Below are 13,973 nucleotides of genomic sequence, written 5' to 3' on the forward strand. Positions count from 1 at the left end.
TCACAGCCAAATTCTACCTGATATACAAAGAAGAACTGGCACCAATCCTACTGAAAATGTTCTAGTAGATCAGGAAGGAGGGAATCCTGGCAGGTATCACCCTGATACTAAAGCTAGGAAAGGATGTCACAAAAAAAGAAAAATGCAGACTAATATCTCTAATGAATATAGATGGAGAAATCCTCAACCAAATGCTAGCAAACCAAACCAACAGCACATCAAAAGGACAATTCACCAGGTTAAGTGGTTTTCATCCCAGGGATGCAAGGATGGTTCAACATACGTACAGCAGCAGTAAGTATGATTCACTACATAAACAAAATTAAAAACAAAAATCATGGGCGGTGCCTGTGGCTCAACGGGGTAGGGCGCCTGTCCCATATGCCAGAGGTGGTGGGTTCAAGCCTAGCCCTGGCCAAAAACCACAAAAAAAAAAAAAAACCCAAAAAAACCCCCCAAAATCATATGATCATCTTAATACATACAGAAAACGCATTCAATAAAATCCAGTCACCCCTTCATAATAAAAACCCTTCAGGAACTTGGCATACAAAGAATATAACCCCAAATAATAGAAGCCATATACATAGTCAACATCATACTGAATGGGGAAATGCTGAAAGTATTCCCTCTAAGAATGGAACAAGAAAAGGATGGCCGCTTTTACCATTTCTACTCAACACAGCAGTGGAATCCTAGCCAGAGCAATCAGGCAAGAGAAAGAAATAAAAAGCATCAAAATTCAAAGAAAGATCACAGAAACATCTCTGCTGATGGTATGATCTTATTCCTAGAAAACCCTGTGATAAATGAATTTAACAAAGTCTCAGGTTATAAAATCAATGTACTAAAATCAATAGCATTTCTATACACCAACAATGACCAAGATAAAAAACAAATCAAGAACTCAATGCCATTGAGTTGGTCTATGCCAAACTCAACTCAATGCCACTCAATAGACACAAATAGATACAAAAAAATACCTAGGAATAAATCTAACCACAGTGGTTACAAGATTTCTATCAGGAGAACTACAAATCACCAATGAAAGAAACTGTAGACAATACAAATAGAAAAACATCCCACGCTCACAGATCGGAATAATCAATATTGTTAAAATGACCATACTGTTCAAAGCATTTACAAATTCAATATAATTCCTATCAAAATATCAATTTTGTTTTTCACAGAATTAGAAAAACAATTCTAACATGCACATAGAACAAAAAAAAGAGCCGCAACAGCCAAAGGAAAAACAAAAACAAAAACCACAGCCTGAAGGCATCACTTTACCTGACTTCAAATTATAATAAAAGGCTATAATAACCAAAACAACATAGTACTGACATAAAAGACATATAGATCAGTGGAACAGAACAGAGAACATGTAAATAAAACTGCAACAACCAACAGATCTTCAACAAAGCAGACAAAAAAACATATCTGGGGAAAGGACATACTATTCAATAAATGGCACCTGTGGCTCAGTCGGTAAGGCGCCGGCCCCATATACCGAGGGTGGCAGGTTCAAAGCCGGCCCCGGCTGAACTGCAACAACAACAAAAAAAATAGCCGGGCATTGTGGTGGGCACCTGTAGTCCCAGCTACTCAGGAGGCTGAGGCAAGAGAATCGCTTAAGCCCAGGAGTTGGAGGTTGCTGTGAGCTGTGTGATGCCATAGCACTCTACCGAGGGCCATAAAGTAAGACTCTGTCTCTACAAAAAAAAAAGAAAAATGAAAGTAAATGTTTGACAAAAACCAAAAATTAAAAAAAAATAGTCTTTTCAGATGAAAAACAATTTTAAAGCTCCAAGACATTATATTTTCATTTGTTGGTATGTATACCATCTATGTCTAGGGAAAATTAATCAGTTCTCTCTTATAATATGTAAAAGTAAATCTTTCAGCTAATTTGAGATAGTTCACACTGTTGGCTTCCAACTTGGAAATTTAAAGGTGAGTCAGTCAGCTGAGCAACAGAAGCCAAAAAATGGGTAGGCAGCGAAGTCAAAGCAGCAGTAGCCTAACAAGGTGATAACAGACAGAAATGCCATCCTCACTGTGCTATTGAAACACATGTGTTTAAGAGCTTTGGTTTCTAATAGCTTTTGTTGTTGTTGTTGTTCAACAGAAAGAAACTGTAGTCTATAACAGTCATTTCAAAGCTTGATTCCCCCAAAATACGTTAGATTCCAAAATTCAGTCTCTGTTGGCAAGGGTCAGGCAGTAAAGGAATAAAGCAGCTGATATACATATTCAATCACTTACGTATTCATTAAATCATCAAAGAATATTTCTGTCATAGACAAGGCATTCAAGCAGAGATGAATTTGAAGGAGCTCATAATCAAGTAGGGGTTAGAAGCACACAACTATTGGTATACTGATAAACTGACTCTCACAAAACAAAAAGTTGTGATTTCAAGAGTTTGCCAACTTCCATGGGGTAAATAATTTCTAAAAATTTTAAGAATCCACTTTCTTGCACTTATAGGAGGTGGCTCCCACAAACAACAAATACTTTCAATTGAATGTTTTCAGGTTAACATAAGTGCTATAATACATGTATATAAAAGCGCAATGGTTAGACTGGTATAATAAAATTCTATTAATTTTGACAAATAGTTTTTGTTTTTCTATTATTGTTAAAGGTTTTCATTCAGTTCTATGGAGAATATAAACATCATTAAAATGCAGTCCCCTTACTCAAAGGCATAAAGGCTATAAGATGGACTAACAATTCAAATGAGTATAGTACGAGGCACAGTATCACTGGGTGGTATGCAAGGGCAAACTCAGAAAGTAAGGAGAGGTTATGTTCATATGGGACAGAGGATTATGGAGACTTCGTAGAGGATATATCGGCTGATTGCAGTCTTCCTGAAATACATACGAGTCTTTAAATAGTGTGAGAATGGATCAAGCTGAAGGAGAAGAGTGAAGCAACTATAGAACAAGGATTCACAGCCTTTTTACAAAACAGTGAGGCAACTGCAGAGACAATTAAGTAACTATCATTTGGTAAAATATGAAGTAAAAGGAAAGAAATAAGAATAACTGATAAAAAGTATTGTACACAAAACTTTAAAAAAGTATTTTACAGTTAATAAAGTTGTATTCACATACAGTCTCATTTTCATTCTCACAAATAATATCTCTCAGACAAGTAATAGTACCATTACATTAATTTTATAAATGAGGAAGGAATCTAGGTAAGACAAGAGGGTGAGGTAGGCTACTGCTGCGGTATGGACCATATTAATGGATGGAAGATTTAGGAAATAGAATCTCTAAAAGCACTACAGATCATACAATGGGAAAAAGCAATGACTTTATTGTGAATTATACTCGGCTTCATTACCTCAGTCTGCATCACAGGAAGAGTTGACTATCATTCAAGTCCTATACTCACACTCTCAAAAGACTATTGTGTTGCATACCTTCAGGAGGTGCCATTTTCAACTTGAACAGCCATATGTAGCATACCTAACACTATTGGATGCCCTAAGAATCAAATGAACTAAAAGGGGGTGGGGGGATCAGTATAGATAAAACATTAACTCAATGTGAAGCTTCCTCCTTCCCTCAATGCAGTTGGTATGAACTTTCAAGGTCAACAACTGGAAAAGTCTTGACAGAAATACATACAATAGACTCATCATCAAATTGTTGGAAACAGAGTAAGAATATGTCCCCTTTCAAAAATTTGGCAAAAATGCTTATATAATGTGGCTCCATAAAATTTTCCAAAGCTTAAAAATATAAAACTCAAGAACATTACAAAGTCCATTTTCTCTTGGTTTAACTTCATCTAGTCACTATCTCGAAGAGTTATTAGTTTACCAAATATTGGTAAACTTAAACTTGTTCTTAAATTAATACTTTATCCAGATGACAACATCTCCAGTACATTTTTTTCACTTTGTAGGTGTAGCTCTTTTATAAGCCCTTAGTTCTCCATATTCTTATTAGAATTTAGTTACCTTTCTATTTTTAAGTTTGCAATTCAGTGGTTTTTAGTATATTCACAAAGTTGTGCAACCATCATCATTAACTCCAGAAAATAGTCATCCTTTTTAAAAAAATTACTGAAAAAATGGGCAAAGGACTTGTACAGATATTTCTCCAAAGAAGATAATACAAATGGCAAATAAGCACATGAAATGATGTTCCATATCACTAGCCATCAGAAAAATGCAAACCAAACCCACAATGAGATACCACTTTACATACATTAGGATGGCTATTATCAAACTAACAAGTATATAGAGAAATGGAAACCCTTACATATTACTAGCAGGAATGTTAAAAAAACAAAACAAAACAAAACAGTTCCTCAAACATAAACACAGAAATCACCATATGACCTAGCAATTCCACTTCTGGACATATACACTAAAAAAAATGGTTAAAATGGTAAATGTTACATATATTTCCCACAATTAGAAAAGCACAGAAAAATCATATACTACATGATACGTAACATGTTGCATGCGTCTGCATTTTCATTCCTATATGACTAGACAATACCACTGTACAGATATACCACATTGGTTATACATTCTTCCATTAATGGACACTTGTATTGCTTACACCTTCTGGCTGTAACCAGTGTTATAACCAATGCTGCTATGAACATTCACGTACACATTTTTTGGTGGGTATATGTTTTCAATTTGCTTGGTCAATATCTAGTAGTAGAATTGCTATGTCAGATGATAACTTTATATTTAATTTTTTGAGGAATTGCCAAACTGATCTCCACAGCTACTGAATCATGTTACATTTCTACCAGCAATGTGTAAGGGTTCCAATTTCTCAACATCCTTGCCAACATAACACCTGTTATCGTCACCTTTTCTATTCTAGCCATCCTAGTAGCATCTCACTGTGATTTTTGTTTGTTTTAACTAACAAATAATAGTTATATATATTTATAGGGTACAAGGTGATGTTTCGATATATGTATACACTGTAGAAAGATTAAATCAAACTAATTCACACATCAATCACTTCACATACCCTGTTTCCCCGAAAATAAGACAGTGTCTTATTTTAAGATGTGCTCCCAAAGATGCGCTAGGTCTTATTTTCAGGGGACGTCTTATCTTTCCTGTAAGTAGGTCTTATTTTCGGAGGATGTCTTATTTTCGGGGAAACAGGGTACTTACTGTTTTGTTTTTGTGTGTATATGTGTGTGTGTGGTGAGAACATTTAAAATCTACTCTTGTAGCAATTTGGAAACAGACATTATTAATTGCAGTTACCATGCTTCTTAAGATACCACTAAAACTTATTCCCCCTGTCAAACTGAAAGTTTGTACTGTATGACTAACATCTCCTTTTCCCTCACTGCTACACCTCCATCCCAACCACAGCCTCTTGTAACCACTATTTTACTCTCTACTTCTGAGTTCAACTATTGTTTTTAGATTTCACATATAAATGAGATAATGCTTATTTACTTAGCATTATGTCCTCCGGGTTCATCCATGTTGTTGCAAATGACAGAATTTCCTTCTTTTGTAAGGTTAAATAGTATTTCACTGTGTATCTGTACTATATCTTTTTTATCCATTTATCCACTGATGAACACTTGGATTACTTTCATATGTTGGCTATTGTGAACAATGGCTTCAATGAACATGAGATTGCAGAAATCTCTTCAACACACTAATTTCACTTTCTTTGGATTTCTGATTTGCATTTCCCTAATGACTAGAGATGTTGGGCAATTTTTCATGTGCTTATTGGCCATTTGCATATATTCTCTTGTGAAATGTCTATTTAGATCCTTTGCCAATTTTCAATTAGATTATTTGTCATTTATTATTGAGCTGTTGAGAGTTCTATATATAATCTGGATACACATTTCTGATCAATTTATGATTTAGAAATATTTTTTCCTGTTCTGTGAATTGCCATTTCACTTTATTGTTGATGATCTTTGTGGCACTAAAGTTTTAAATTTTGATGAAATCCAATTAACCTATTTTTCTGTCATTGTTTACAATTTAGGTGTTACACCTGAGAAACCACTGCCTAATTGAAGGCCATGAAATTTTTTCCCTATGTTTTCTTCTTAGGGTTTTATAGTTTTATGTCTTAAATTTAGGCCTTTGATATAATTTGAGTTAAGTTTTCTACATGTAGAGGAACAGGCGAATTTTATTGTTTTGCATGTGGATATCCAGTTGTCTCAGCACCATATGCTGAAAAGATTTTTCATTCCACGTTGAATTATCTTGGTAACTTTGTTGAAAATTAATTGACTATAAATATTATGGTTCAATTCTGGACTCTAAATTCTACTCCACTGATTTATATGTCTGTCCATTGCTGGTACATTAATTAATACCCACATAGAATGTTAATTCACTTACTACAAGTGAAGCTAATGACACCAAGTTAATACCATTTTCATTCATTGCCTCTTAACATCACAAAATTGTATGCATTAGAAAGCCTTGATAGTTACATGTAATTAACTATTAAAATCTTCTTGCATCATATATATATAAGGTAAAGGTCTACATTAAGATAAAAATAAAATTCTTTATTATTCAGCGGGGGTGAAACCCTGATTTATAGAAATTCAAACACCATGGAAACAGAGAACTCTATTTCAAACCTGAACCCTTAAAGGAACACCTTAAGGATTAAAGAATAGTTACATTTCGTAGTGACATATTTACACATTTACATGCATGCTTGCACATGTGCACACACGCACACGCACACCCTCTCTCACATGCACACACAAATGGTTCACTTGAAGCATATATCAGGTTTCTAAATTCACATATGATCACCAAATTTTAGAACCAAAAACATTCTTTGAAATCATTTCCCATTTCTCATTGATGACCCAGACCACAGTGGTTAAATCAACTGCCCAAAATTCCAAACATAGCTTGGAAGCAAAAGCAAGTGTTAGAATGCAGGTTTCTAAATTTCTTTTTACCCACTGGTTGGTGACTCATATAAACATTTGTTCATTTGACAATCATTTAAAAGGAGCTAGGCACTATGCTTATGGCTAGAAACAAAGATCAAATGCCTATTACAAATACAGTATATGGTTTGACAGAAAAAATAATACCTAGTGTTCAATATATCAGCGGGGTAACTACAAGATGTCCCAAAAGTCACCTCTAAAGTGGCCATACATAGGGAAAATGGAAAACTGTAGCTAAATGTACCTTTATTTCTAAAATACTCATTACTAAACTTTACGAAGAGGTGGCCAACACATGGAGACTATTTTGTAAAATTTTGTAATGCATATTTTGTAAATAAAGGTATAGTTAGCTATAGTTTCCCATTTTCTCCATATATAGGACCATTAGGGGCGACTTTTTTTTTTTGTAGAGACAGAGTCTCACTTTATGGCCCTCGGTAGAGTGCCATGGCATCACATAGCTCACAGCAACCTCCAACTCCTGGGCCTAAGCTATTCTCTTGCCTCAGCCTCCCGAGTAGCTGGGACTACAGGCGCCCGCCACAATGCCCAGCTAGTTTTTGGTTGCAGTTCAGCCAGGGCTGGGCTTGAACCCGCCACCCTCGGCATATGGGGCCGGTGCATTACCGACTGAGCCACAGGCCCCGACTTTTGGGACAACCTGTATGGTTTACAATAATCCATTATACATTTGAAAATAGCTAGAAAGAGAATAATTTGGATGTTTCTAGCATAGAGATAAATACTTAAGGTGATGGATATTCCAAATGCACTAATTAGACTTCAGAAATTATGAATCTAATTATTTATCAAATGTACCCTACCAACCCCAAAGGATTACATGACAGAGATACTGCCTTCGAGGAGGCTATGATAAGAAGGAAAACACATCCACACACACAACAGAGATATATACCAGAACAGAAGTATATACCAGTTTCAATGAGAAAGAGGGATTTCTTATTTTATATCTTCACTAGCAAAAACTTTGGGATACTACTATTAAAAATCCAAATAAATGGAAAATAAAAATCAGTCTACTGAGGGCAGGTAGCTTATTAATGGCAGCAGAATTAAAACTCAAGCTCTCTATGTCATAGTGCAATGATCTTTCTACTATAAGTAGCTAAGTAACTGGCAGTTGAGAAGCAATGTTTACTTAATTAAAATCTGTAACAATGCATTCCTAGATTTAGAATTTATCTGTCGATCTATCACTCTATTTATTTTTGAGACAAGGTCTCCCTCTGTTGCTCAGGCTAAAGTACAGTGGCATCATCAGTGGCTCCCTACAATGATCCTCCTACTCCAGCCTCCAGAGTAGCTGGGACTACAGACACATACTATCAGGCCCAGCTACCACCTTTTTTTTTTTTGTTCCTGGTAGATACAGGAGTTGAGGGATGAGGAAGTTGGGTGGTGTATCACTACTGCCCAGGTTGGCCTCAAGTGATCCTATCAAAGTGCTAAAATTGTAGGCACTTTATTATAGGCAAGAGTCACAAGAACATATTATCCTAAAAATTCAGCTTTGGGGGTAGGCGCAGTGGCTCACACCTATAATCTCAGCATTCTGGGAGATTGAGGCAGAAGGATTGCTTAGCTCAGGAGTTCAAGACCAGCCAGAGAGCCAAGCCTACTGGCCCACGCCTGTAATCCTAGCATTTTGGGAGGCCAAGGCAGGTGGATTGCTTGAGCTTAGGAGTTCGAGATCCTGAGCAAGAGTGAGACCTCAAGTCTAAAAAATAGTTGAGACCTGTAGTCCCAGCTCCTCGGGAGGCTGAGGCAGGAAGATAGCTTAAGCCCAAGAGTTTGAGGTTGCTGTGAGCTGTGATGCCATGTGGCACTCTATCAAGAGTGATGACAGGGTGGCGCCTGTGGCTCAAGGAGTAGGGCGCCGGTCCCATATGCCGGAGGTGGCGGGTTCAAACCTACCCCCGGCCAAAAACCAAAAAAAAAAAAAGAGTGATGACAAAATGAGACTATCTCAAAAAAAAAAATACCAGCCTAAGCAAGAACAAGACCCTCTTTCTACTAAAACAAAAAAAAAAAGCATTGTGACTGTAGCTTGTAGTTCCAGCTACTTAGGAGGGTGAGGCAAGAGGATCACTTGAACCCAGGAGTTTAAGGTTGTTGTGAGCTAGGTTGATGCCATGGCACTCTAGCCTGGGGCAATAGAGTAAGACTCTGTGTCAAAAAAATTAATAAATAAAAATTTATAAAAGTTCAGCTATAAGGCCAGGCGCAGTGGCTCATGCCTATAATCCTAGCACTTGGGAAGCCAAGGTGGGTGAATTGCCTGAGCTCACAGGTTCAAGACCAGCCTGAGCCAGAGCAAGACCCCGTCTCTAAAGTAGTCAGGCATTATGGTAGGCGCCTACAGTCCCAGTTACTTGGGAGGCTGAGGTCAGAGAATCGCTTGAGCCCAAGAGTTTGAGGTTGCTGTGAGCTATGACACCACCGCACTCTACCAAGGGTGACAAAGGGACACTATCTCAAAAAAAAAAAAAAATTCAGCTATAACCTCATTTAGAAGGAAACCACTAAGAAAGTATTTGTCAAATACTATAAATTAAGCATAGAATCGGTCTTTTTTTTTTTTTTTTGTGATTTTTGGCCAGGGCTGGGTTTGAACCCGCCACCGCTGGCATATGGGATGGGTGCCCTACTCCTTGAGCCACAGGCGCCGCCCGAATCGATCTATTTTAAAGTACAGTAGTTTTGTTTTGTACTTTTGCAAACTATTCTCAGCCTCATCTTTCACAAGTGAGAATTTACATTACTAAACCAAAGAGATCCTCTCATAAAAATCCTCTTTAGTACATGTTTACAACATTAATACACATACTTGAAATGCTAAGAAACAGACAACTTCTCTTTTGCAACTGCCTTCAGCTACAAATAATCTCATTGGTTTATAGATCCTTCTTCAAATTCAGTCATTCATTAAGTATAGCTACTCTCTGACAAATTCAGTGATAGTCCCTAAAATAAAGAGATGAATTTAATTCATGTCCTATTTTAAGGTACACATAGTTTAACCAGGGAAATAAGCAAGCAAACAGATAATTGAAAATGAATGTAAGTGCTATGTGGTACATACATATATCAACAGAGAGAAAAAGAACTCAGAAAAGAGACACCTAACCTGAATTTGACTACCTAAATAGAATTATCACCTCGCTTACTTAACAATACTAGGCTTCCAATTACTTTTGGTAGTTTTAACAAATCAATTTTCCCCCTTCACAGGACAAAGACTAACCATAAGAGAGATCATTTATTAAACAAAATACATCTTGGGCTTTCCTGAAAATGTAGAAAATTTTGGAGCAAAAAAGGATATATGTATACAACCAACAAAGATGACTGATTAGAAGGACTCGACATTCATTTAGATTAATGACAAGTACTCATGTCAATATATCAGTCACATCTCCTTTAGTCATGCTTTACACATTGCTCCTTTCATTGTACATAAAAAATCGGTTCCAATACTTGAAATGACAGCTACCAACAGAAATTAGGACTCAAGACATTTACAGGATTTCTGAAATATAAAATTTCAAGCAAAGTGATCCATGTGTATGCATGCCAACATCAATAAAAATTTTCACCAGCAAAAAAACTGCAGCCTTTTTAAACGTTTTCTTAAAATTTCCTTTTCTATAATATGAAGAATAAGGGAAACAGTTTCTAATTCAACAGAAATGAACTGATATTTAACTGGTGCTCTTTTCTTATGATGATTATCATAGGACATTGTAAACATACCTTTTAGGAGGAAATATTTCATATTTTCATTAGGCAAAGGCAAGAAAATTTTACATTTAAAATTTTACATTTAAAATTTTACATTTAAAATGCTGTGACAACAGAACACTAGAAGACCTAGAAACAAATGCCACTGGCATACTTTGAATTATATATATAATCTGTAACTCTAATATTTGCTTTTGAAATTGAGTTTTTTAAAAAAAATCAGGAATCTCACTAATTATCTCACCTATAATTAATTTTATTTAAATATGATTTTCATTACATTTTCCTCCACATAATAGCTCTCTTCTATAATATTACAGCCAGAAAAAAAAAATTTTAAGATCCCCAAAGCAAAACTTTATTAAGTACTTTCTGTAGTAACTATCATAACGTGATAACAACATACCTATGAAAAACATGGCAAGTGTTAAATTAGTAAAGATTTTAACTGCCACCAATATAAAAGGAAAGAGGCTGAGGAAGTCAATACGTAAAACAAATTTTTCAATTCATCTGAAATAAAGCCAGAGTTAGACATACAGATTTTTCAATTTCCTAAATATAGAGCCTCCATATTTGATCACCTCCCTATATTGACCACTCCTTAAGCTGACCTAATTTTGACAGACTGGGTATGTACCACATGTACATATCAGAATAGTAGCCCTAGTTCCTTATGTTGACCAGTTTGTTACAGTCCCTTGGATGGTCAACTTACAGAGGTTCTACTGTACTTTAAGATGGTCCAATAGTGCTATCTTGGATAGATAATCATTGTAAACATTTAAAGCAGGTGTATTTCTAGCAGAGAACAAAAAGAGAATTATATAAATGAACACAAATTAACGCTCTGGAAATGAGACGTTTAATTACATTTCAAGAGGTCCCACAGGTATATAAAAATTCTAGAGTTGCTTATCTTTAAAATACATACTATGGAAAGTCTATCTCTTTCACAATATAGATGGTTCCTCTCTATAGTATAAAGTTCTTTGAAAAAAAAAGAAAGAAAGAAAGAAACTACTTGCTATTACATTGTTAGGCAAGGGAAATTCTACCAGTACTTTAATAGTCTCCTCACGGACAACCTGAAAACAATTCAAAGTCAAATAGGAAATCATGGCACCTTGATTTCTAATGATGGAAGAGAAATTACATGTATAAATTGACCCTTATTTTGAATATTTTCTTGCCCTCTCACTCCAAAGGGTAATCCTGGACTTCCTCTGGAGTGTATCTTACATTCCTCCCCTAAGATACATAGTTAAGATTGGCACTTTTTCAAGCAGAGGTTACTTAATGTTACATATCCTTCTGGAAATACAGGCCTAATTTTCCTTTGTACAGTCTCTTTGTTTTACAGGGAGAAAATGTTCTCTTGGGTTCCTGTAGTCATTTCAAAAGCTTAACTGGGAGGTTCCTTTATTGGCTTCTTCTAGAATTGGTCAAATCACATTTTTTTCTTCTCTGGAGTTTTTAAAAACTCAACCCCAACAAACATTTGGCTTTGATTTTTATGTCTTCAATTACTTAAAATCTGTGGTTATTTGAGTTTTTCAGCATCAAGTTTCTAAGAAATTATTCCATAATCTGGAATAATGCCATAATTTGGAATAGCTGTCCAAAATAGGAAAATATTCCTTCCTTGCCTTCATCTAAATATATGCCATATCTCTGGATACTGCAGGATAAAACTCTACTGGCATTTAAAAAAACTATATTTTATACTGTAAGTACAAATATAGCTTATTTTCCTGAGTGACTGGTAGGACTTTCCCAGCATTATTCTTTCCCAGAGTGCCTTCTTTACTCTTGCTTCCTGCATCCATTTCTATCAAGTGTCCACGTTCAGTATTAATTCTCCCATTGCCCTCCCTCCACCTCCACACATTAGCTGTAAAATAGATGTAAAGCTTGGTGTAAGTCCAAAAATTTTATGATCAAAATATATACTTAGCAAATTGTTTGGCTAAATCTTTCATGTATGATGAAAGATTATTACCACAATTCATTAGCAAATTATAGACTTTGAAATGTAGGCAGATAAAATATTTGGCCCTGTATCAATCAATTTGGACCAGCTGGGTAGAAATTCACACAATCCCAGGAAACCTGGGAAGTGAGGTGTTCTTTCATTTTTCATTCACTTGAAACATTAAAGCAAAATTATCATTCTATAAAAATGTCCACTTTTCAAGATTTTAGCAGACCTGTTTTAGAATGGGTTTTATTGCCAGTCAATTACTACTTTAGTGACCAATAAACCAACCATTCCCCCACACACAACAGATTGTGGAAGAATGGTACCTAATACACACAGAGACATTCTAATACTTAACCATTAATATCCAGTTTAAAAAGCTAAATATTTAATAATGTTTCTATTGCCCTAAAAGGGTGGGGATGCTGCTATACGCATTAAATAAGGCTAGAAACTAATTCTGCAGTTATTCATGATAAATAATATCATTAACATTCTTTCTTTGAGCTTCCCTAGCCTAGTGAGGTCACCCTGTACAAAGATTCTGATTGATCCTTAGTCTGTCTGTTTTGGTTAAGCTACAAGGCTGTATACAGGGACAGCTGCACTTTGGGAGCAACTTAAAACAAATTTCATCTTAGTGCCATCTAATCCAGTGCTTGGTACAAGATGCATGGAAAAGTCAGTGTCAAAATTAAACAATGCTGGCTTTGCAACGAGCAGATGCTTTTGCCTTGCAGCTGTAAAACCTTAGAACAATCCAGTACTCTACTGTCTGGTCACGCAGTGACCACAAAGCAAGGAATACATTTCGTCATTTATACAAAATGTTTGCTACAAGCTTTTAAATCTATTTTCTTAAAAAAAAAAAAGTTTAAAAATAGTAGGAATATATTGAGAGTAATAGAACACTGTAATACAACCCTATATTGAGAGGTATGCTTTTTTTTTAAAGTCATACACAAGACACATTAGACAAAAGGAAAAATGACCATAACCTGATGTTTTAAGGTGGTAAACCAAATAAACTTTGGCATGTAAAGATAAACATGTAAACAATTTTCAGCATGCAGGCCTTATCTTAAAATGCCTACTCTTGGTTCTGCTTATGTTTATAAGCATTTTATATTGATATACTCATCCTTTTATTTAATCCCTCGTATTTTGTTTTGTTTGTTTGTAGGTTGGGGAGGAATGTGGAGGTTATTATTCTTATTTTATGTCTGGAGGATACTTAAATGTTAGAATCCTTCTCAGCTTAAGCAATGCA

The 13,973-nt window shown here is 35.6% G+C and overlaps 1 protein-coding gene across 3 annotated transcripts in view; it reads right to left on the reverse strand.

Annotated features, from left to right (window-relative positions):
• The window catches only part of FAF1 (Fas associated factor 1), a 498,736-nt gene that overhangs the window by 254,836 nt on the left and 229,927 nt on the right, over window positions 1–13,973 (reverse strand). The gene's annotated exons all lie outside the window — the stretch shown is intronic.

This window comes from Nycticebus coucang, chromosome 22 (assembly GCF_027406575.1).
Source record: "Nycticebus coucang isolate mNycCou1 chromosome 22, mNycCou1.pri, whole genome shotgun sequence".
Classification (NCBI taxonomy): Eukaryota; Metazoa; Chordata; class Mammalia; order Primates; family Lorisidae; genus Nycticebus; species Nycticebus coucang.